The following is an 8,817-nucleotide window of genomic DNA, read 5'->3' on the forward strand; positions in this document are numbered from 1 at the left end:
ACCAGCTCAGGTGTATGTGGCTGGCGTATTAGCTGCTTGAGCCAGAGGCGCCCAGCCATTGAACAGGAGTCTTGGATGTGCTTATGATTCTTGGCAACTGCTTTTCCTTTCTGACCCTGAATTCTCTTGCTTTCCTCTCCTTCCTAAGGCACTGTCAAGAGTTCTGGTCTCAGATTTCATCGGGTCTCTGTAAGTCTGAGGAGATGGCTGCAGCAGCAGTGGCTGGACTGATCCCAGTGCTGCACTCTCTGGCTGGTGACAAGTCTAGCTACTACATTGGGCGGCAGCTGTGGTTTGGCTTAATCGCCCTGTACGGGGTGGTGGTGTACGTTGTGCGCATGCCCTGGGCACAAATCCACGAAGATTTCTGGTGCCATGGCAACATCACCTATCCTTGCTTGATCGAATGTTTTGAAAAAAGTTTTAGGAATCCTGTCACAGGAACGTGGTACTTCTTCTTCTTCATCTTTACTACCCTCTTCTTCCTTATGGAATTCTTACTGGCTCAGATACGGCATAAGCAGGTTAAGGTGAAGTCGGTGGACTTGGCGGTAGGTGACGCAGAGGAGGGCTCCTTGGTGGGGATCCAGGAGCACATCATCGCTACCAAGAAGAAGTCCATTCTGAACTTCCACCAGGAGAAGATGCTCCTGGCTTTATACCTCATGTACTTCCTCCTGCAAGTTGGCGCCCAGTGTGTGTTTTTATTCTTCCTCACATTTCAGCACCTGCCCTTGGTGAAACAAGCCATCATCAGTTGCACTACCTCTGATTGCCCTGGCCCCTACCTCTGCCTGATCCGGGCAACCATGGAGAAGCGGATGTCCATCTACACCCTCATCACCCTGTCCATCCTGATCATCTTATTCTGTACGGGTTTCTTCGTGTACAGCATTCACCACTACCTGCTAAAGGGCATGTCCAGTACGAAGTTTTGGATGGATTGAAGTTTGGGCAGAAAAGCACCTTGCTTAAAATCTTTTCTCCCTTGAAGTATGCTGTTTATGTTCCTCTAAATACTGTATCTGGGGCAGTTCTTTGATTTTCTCTTTAAAAAATAAAAGTTTGCTGTTCTCGTTTTCTTTCTCTACAGCCAGGCTGAAGTTATTTTGCTGTGGGTGGGTGGTCTGCGGTAGATAATGCCCCAGAGCTCTTTCCCAGAAGCTGCTTAATGTCATCCTCACCAGAAGTCAGTGACACTGAGCTTGTTACTTTGTTCTTCCCGTGTCTTGCAATCAGGACACTCTTAGTCCTGTTGTTTGCAAGCACAGGGGAGCTTGACATGACTAATGCTCCACATTTGTGGAGGGACAGAGATAGGGGTTGGAACAAGGATGTTGCAGAGAAGGTGTGGTCAGTCACCTTACCCTGTGCTAGGCATATCATCCCCAAAAGTGGTTTGAGTGACCATCCTGTGCCCAAGGCTTGGGCCCCCTCCAGGGACTCAGGGTGAGATGTGGAGTCGAGGGCCCCCAAGAGCTCTGCCTTGCTGGACATGCTCTGTGCTGTATGAGTGAGAACGATGTCCCCAGATTGCCCCCTTGAATGTAGTTAAGATTTACTCTAGTATTGTCTTGGTTCTGAGTCTGACTGTAGGATACAGACCCTGAGATGGCATCCACTGATTTTCTGCCTCCTGGTGTCCAGGCCTTTGTGCAATCCCCTCCTTTGAGTGCAGGAAGGGACTGTGACTTGCTGCCAACCAGGAGGCTAAGGCAAAGAATGTCACTCCTGAGATCCCAGGATGTTATGTGGAAGTCCATGTTAGTAGACTAGAATGAAAGACTCTTCCCCCACTGGCTTTCAGGAAATAAGTTGCCATCTTATGAAAAAAGCTGAGGAAGGGAGATACGTGGCAAGGAATTGCAGGTAGCCTTTTAGTGCTGAGCATGGCCCTGACTAACAGCCTGTAGGAAAAGAAGGACCTTGGTCATAGAACTGCACAGGAATTGACTTTTGTCAACAACTTTTTTTTTTTTTTAATTGAATGGTAACTATGTACATTAATGCACTTCTGGGGACAACAACTTTTATGAACTTAGAAGTGTAATGTTCCCCAGTCAAGCCTCCAGATGAGAATAAAGCCCAGTGTAACCTTCATAATAGCTTTGTGAGACCATCAGCAAAGGACCCATATGTGGTTTCTTGAGCCACAAGAACTGTGAGGTGATATATGTGTGCTGTTCTGAGCTGCCGAGTGTGTTGAAATTTGTTACACGACATTAGAAAACTAAGACTCTACGGCCCCCATGACAGTACAGGAGCCAAGGGAATCTGAATGGTCTCAGCATTTGGCATCTGTGGAGACTTTCCATTCCAAAAACAATTCTCCTTTGCCTTCTTGCAGCACCTGACCCAGCTACACTGTAAGAGGCCTGACAAAGTCGCAGCAAAGAATACCTGAGACTGAGACCACTGCTACTGGGGCTTCTGTCCCTCCCCCCTAGATAAGAAAACTCCACATAGGCTGGCCCTAGGGAAGTGCTGGTCCTGAATCCATTGTGTTCTGCATTTGGGCTTAGCAGGGTGGGACTTGGGGTTGTAAATATAATTACAGGTGAGTGACCTGCTGGACTCTAACAACCCCTGGCAGGCACAAGGCTTGGATACTGAAGTTGCCTGATGCCATCTTCAGTAATCATGCTGGGCTGGACATCTTTGTGTACTGAGAAGCCTGCGTAACCGTGTGTGGGCCCCTGAAACTCAGCTGGGTGTGTGGGAAGGCCAGCATCCTGTGAGTAAGGCTCCACCCTGTGCATGTCTGGAGTTATGCAGAAGAGCAGGTACCCCTCAGATCTGTGGGACATTTTAGGGGTAAATCAGAGCCAAGTGATGCTGTATGTCCAGTGCCTACAGTTTTTGGAACATAGTAGGGGCTCAGTAAATAGTTTTTGAATATATGGAGTATAACCGCATGCTCTCAGAGAACTTGATGCCATTTCTACGGGAGAGGTAATATGGTTCTCAGGCAGATTCTTTGAGAGTCAAAACTGAAGGTTTGGTTTATATCTCAAGTAAACTTCTATGTCCACTCTCCCGGGCTTATCATGATTCCCAGGGGTTGACTCTGTACCATCTTGTTTCAAAGAATAGAAGGAAGGGCAGCTTGAACAGAAACAGCAGTCTTGTTTCAGTATTTATCAACACTTTTCCAGATGAAGATTGTTTCAGGCAGAGGAAACAGAAGGCCCTGACCCAAGTGTTGGGTTGGTCTGGGGTTCAGTCAGGGACAGAAGCCACACTGGTCATTAGAGCAGGGAGAATTTAATACAAAGACTTGTTAACTAGCAAAAGGTGTCCAGAAGTAGGAATTGTAGGAAGGAGCTTCTGCCTTTCGGCTGAGGGAAAATGGACAAGGAAGGATCTAAGAATGCCATGTCTGCCACAGAAACACATAGCCTGTAATGATGAAGAAACTTGCCAGAATGTGGGGGCAGATGAATCCACAGGAGGAGAGCAACTTGCCAGAGAGTGCAGATGGAAGCCAGCCCATAAGGGCTACTGAGGTGAGCGCTACATGGAGGTCCTCTGGTGCACTGAGGACCTAGCTAGTGCACCAAAAACCAGCACTCTGGAAGGAATTCCCTTCTTTCTGCTATTGCCCCTCCTCTCCATGTCCTTCTGTGTTATCAAAGCATCTAGCAAAGGAGAAATGTTTACAGGGTACAGCTCCAGTATCACAAAGCAGGGCAAAAAAGGGTGGACTTGGTGCTAAGAGGCAGTATGTTGATAACTGGCACAGTCTACCCTTTTGGCTCCTCGGCTTCCGTATGTACGCTTCTATACACATTTGAACTTTCAAACAATAATAAAACTGTAAGTGTCCACCTAACAAGTTATAGCTGTCCTTTGTATGAGTGAAGTTCTCACATTCCCCTAAGATGGAGGCAAACAGTCCCCAAAGGCATAACATCCATTGCTGGCTGGCTGTATTTAGGACTTCTAAATTTAGGCATAGCCTTACTGAAGAAATTTTTTAAACTGACAACTGAATTGTAAAGTTAATCTTTAATAACTTGTAATAAGGGCAAGAAGAACCCAGAGGGAACTAGTTACTACATACAAATAAATACACAAAAGAGAAAATACGCAAATCTACTATAATTCTAGTCATTACTTAGGAAGTCATAGTTGGTATCTATGTCTCCCTTCTCTACTTCCCTGCTCAATCTGTTTTCTTTGTCTTCAGCCATAAACTTAACTAGATGGGGTTCTTATCCTGGTGGAGTCACCCAAACCATCATTTCTGAAGGGGCTGAATCCTCAAGAGTCTTGACTTTTTCCTTTTGTTTGCTCTAGCTTTCAATTAGCCTTTGCTCTCGGGCATAAAAAATATGCTGGGTTCCAGGTAGAGTTCTCCTTGTTCCCCATTGTGTGGCAAGAACCCCATTTGCTGTTGGCAATTGTGATCAATCACTCCAGCCAGTAGAGTAACCCTTTCTCTTGCTTATTGGTTTGGTGCATAAGAAGCCCCAAATGGACAAGAGGCAGTCATCTTCTGAATCAACAGAATCATTGTTATATCCTTTAATTCCCATTTGGGAACTAAGACCACCAAACTAGAAGAGTTCAAGGTTCCTGACTGCGAAGCAAAAAATTCTGCCAGGGTTTTATTGGGTATAAAGGTGAGAGAAGCTTCCCTCACTTTCACCCTCTGATTATCAGATACATGCATTTCACCTCTGTGGAAGGTAGCGCCATGTAGTGGTCTTTGGTTCAGAGCATCCACTGCAGGCTTCAAGACAGCCTCATAATTGACACCCTCACTGAGTTTTCAGTGAGCCTGTCCCCCTTTCGATCCAGGCAGCTGATGATGGGGTTTTGTGGTGAGATTCCTGGGCATGGGCCTATTGCTAAGCATCCTTTGCTGTAAACCTTGAGTCTTCATCAGATGCAGCTCTGGGGGAGCATGATGACAGCGAATGAGATGCTTTTGAGTCCATAGATGGGGTGGTGGCAGAAGCATTTCAGGCAGGAGAGGCAAATTTATATCCAAAACGTGTGTCTACTCTAGTGAGGACAAGTCTCTGCCCTCTTGGTGATGGAAGAGGTCCAGTGTAATCACCCTGCTGATGCCAGTGTGAGGCTGGCACCCCTGGGGCTGGCTTCATGTGGGACCAGTGTTGGGACCTTCTGTTGGTAGATTAGGCCCCCACTGGAAACAGTTCCCAGTTCAGTGGGGAAGTCTGTATTGTTGAGCCCACCAGCTGTGTCCATCCCTTCCCCCACGGCCCTCTCATTTATGGGACTCATCGCTACAGGGCATGTCACTTTGTCCACTTGATGATTCAGAGCTTCCTCTGCAGTGGATGCTTTTTAGTGAACATTCATTTGGGACAAAAATATCTTCGCCATCTGTACCAGTTCTGAGAGATCCTTCAAGATCCCTTTTTCTCAGAGTTCCTTGTCCTCTTTCAATCCTGTTTCTCCCAAGCCCCTAACTATCCTGTCAAACAAATACTCAAGTATCATGTAGAGACTTCTCACTGTCTCTAGGTCCAGCCAACTGGGCAACCAAAAATCCTGTTGGAAACTGTGCCTACTTGGAGGACTGTTCTTCACTACTGCCTCTCCAAGGTCATCCCTTAGTGGGACTCCTATGTTGCACTGTCCACTTTTGTGTGGTCAATATGTCACGAGGACTCATCTGTCAACCAGTCTCTAGTTCTTTTCTTCCCAGGCAACTTGTCTTATGGAGCTCCCTATGAGTTCACAGGCCTGGGTTGAGGGATTAGGGTTAATGTAGGAGGAGTTAGTGTCAAAGGAATCTGAGTCACGGGCTCATGTAACTTACTCGTACCCCGAATCTCCTTGACCTTGTACTTTTGCACAACATTTACACTTGGTGGTAGCTTGCTGCAGTGCACAGCCACCCTAATGACTAGCAGAGGATAACACAAAGTTTATGATGGGAAGCTCCGCCTGTGTGATCACCTAACATACCATGACTAGATGTTTACTCTCTACCGAGAGCCAGTGCAAGCCAGAGGTGTCTCTCAGAAAGGAGACTAGTGCCCTTCAGAAGAAGGGCATAGATGTATCCAAATATTTGAGAGGTCTACACTGTGATTGTCCTTTTGGTGCTTGCCAGAGGCCTCACATGAGTATTTTCCACAGACACTTAGGAAATCACTGGATCAGCTGAATTACAGGGTAGGTAGAAGAGCAATTTGAATTGCAGCATGGACTTGTTACTGTGGCTCCTGCCCCTCCTCCCTGTATAAAAAAGCTTCTGCACAGGTTGGCCTTGGAAAAATGCTAGGTGTCCGGAATAGATCCCTTTTCCCTCATCTACCCCACTGAGTGCTATGGACCCATGAATGAGAGGGCCGGGGGGAAGGGATGGGCACTATTTGTGGGCTCAACAATATGGACTTCCTCACTGAACTGGGGACTGCTTCTGATGGGGGCCTAATCTACCAAAAGGAGTTCCCAACACTGGTCCCATGTGAAGCTATCCCCCAAAGAGAGTTTTCTCTTGTTCTGATCCTTACTCAAAACTGTTAGCCTTATGACTGACTTGGGCTGAAGTCAGCATGAGTGCTGCCTCCAAAATACAAAGACTACCAAGCATTGTGCCTCTTTCTTGTGATGTAAGTGGTGCAAGGTGCAGCAACTTGCCTTTCACCTTGGAGGGATTATCCTGCCCCAGATGACTGGATCACCAGAAACTTCACCAATCTGGTGGGTTCCTGATTTTTTTTTTTTTTTTTTTTGAGACAGAGTCTCACTATGTCACCCTGGGTAGAGTGCCATGGCATCACAGCTCACAGCAGCCTCAAACTCTTCGGCTTAAGCGATTCTCTTGCCTCAGTCTCCTGTGTAGCTGGGACTATAGGCACCTGCCACAACGCCCTGTTTTTTTTTTTGATTGCAGTTGTCATAGTTGTTTAGTAGGCCCAGGCTGGGCTTGAACCCACCAACTTCAGTGTACGTGGCAGCGCCCTACTCACTGAGCTATGGGCGCTGAACCCGGGTTCCTGGTTTTTGTGATGTTTATCTTCCACCTTCTGGGGGTTTTGTATGTCTTATGAGTACATTTAAATTATTTGCTACTGTGTTTCCCTGAAAATAGGACCTACCCAAAAAATAAGCCCTAGCAGGATTTCTATGCATTTGTTAAATATAAGCCCTACTCTGATAATAAGACCTAGTGATGGGCATGGCTATGCAGCATATCAGCATGGCCATGCCATGCATTTCGGCGCAGAGAGGAAGATATCCCCTGAAAATTAGCCCTAGTGTGTCTTCTTGAGAAAAAATAAATATAAGACAGTGTCTTATTTTCGGGGAAACAGGGTACTTCCTGGTTATCAGGTTCAATCAGCCTAATGTTGTAACTATAGACCAGTGTGATGTGTAGTAGATTATCAACACAATCAAGATTTCCAGAGAGGAGGAGAATTGATATAGCCCTGAGTCAAGACTGTGAAAGTATGTTAGCCTTGACAAGTAAAACCAATCCACTTCTACTCAGCTTTTGCAAGTTGGTGTGGAGGAAACAAACACTAGCTAGGTCTAGAGCTGTATACCAAGCGTCAGAGGCAGTGTTGATTTACACCAGTAAATATACCACATCTGGAATAGCAGCTTTATCACAGTCAACCACAGGTGGCAATTTAATTCATTGTTATGTCAATAAATGTCATAGATAAGCAGCATCCAATTTCCTATTGGCAAGGAACTCGGCACTGCTCTCAAACCCACATGCATAACTGAATCCATTCCCAAAGCCCAGCTTTGAGAGTTTGTCTCCTCAGAACACTCCCCAAATCAATTTCCATTCTGTCTGGAAACAGAAACCACACCAGTAATTTAAACAGGAAAAAATTTAATATAAAGAATTGTAACTTGTAATAGGTGATTGACTATCAAACCAGAAGTAGCCAATGCAAAAAGGAGCTACGACCTCTAGGGTTGAGGGAGGGTGAGTTAGGAAGGAACTAAGAACTTAGAGGAGGTTTCCCAACACCCACCTCAGCAATGTTTCAGCCCTTCTGGGACAGCCGCGGGTACACCCAGCCTGCTGTGGTAGGTAAACTTCCCAGAGGGCATTGGCTGGAGCTGGCCCACAGGAGTGGCCGCTGGGTGGAGGAGAAACTGCTGGAGGGCATCGGCAGGCTGCAGCTGGCTTACAAGGGCCACTGTGATGGGCATGGCCAAGCTTCTCACACACCACTCCACTGGCTACCTTGCCTAAAAGTAACACCCCCCAATTAGGAAGGAAGTCCCTTTATTCTGCAATGGCCCTGTAATGTCCCTTGAGTGCTCTACTGACAAAGCCTCTAGTGACATTGAGCAAGCTGGCAAAGAAGAAATGTTTATAGGTCCAGCTCTAGTATCGCAAAGCAGGGTGAAGAAAGGTGGATTTGGAGCTGAGAGGCAAATCAATAACTGAAACGGGTAAATACATTTGCTTGTTTAGTGGAAAAGAAGGGCTGCACTGCTGAGGAGGATAGAGTGGGACAGGGACAAAGGGACGTGAGTGGGAAATGAGCCTAACAGGGAGGGAGGTAGACGGGGTCAGATCATGTAGGGCTTTATACATCATGGGGAAAACTTGTATTTTAATCCAAGTGAGCTCAGCCTGATAATTATGTGGCTACTTGACTTTAGGGGGCAAAAGTGGAGGTGTCTGTTGACCAAGTGTCAGAGAATCTGCCCTGCGTCTTCTTCAGGCTGCACTTTCTATCCTGGGTTCTAACCAGGGAGACCAAATAAATGTCTTAGTTGGCCTGGGACAACTAAGGGGACATCCACTCTTTATTCTTAAAGTTCTAGGTGAGAGAACATATTATAAGGTCACCTTACTTCTAA

Source organism: Otolemur garnettii, unplaced genomic scaffold (genome assembly GCF_000181295.1).
Source record: "Otolemur garnettii isolate 467f Iridium unplaced genomic scaffold, OtoGar3 scaffold00092, whole genome shotgun sequence".
Classification (NCBI taxonomy): domain Eukaryota; kingdom Metazoa; phylum Chordata; class Mammalia; order Primates; family Galagidae; genus Otolemur; species Otolemur garnettii.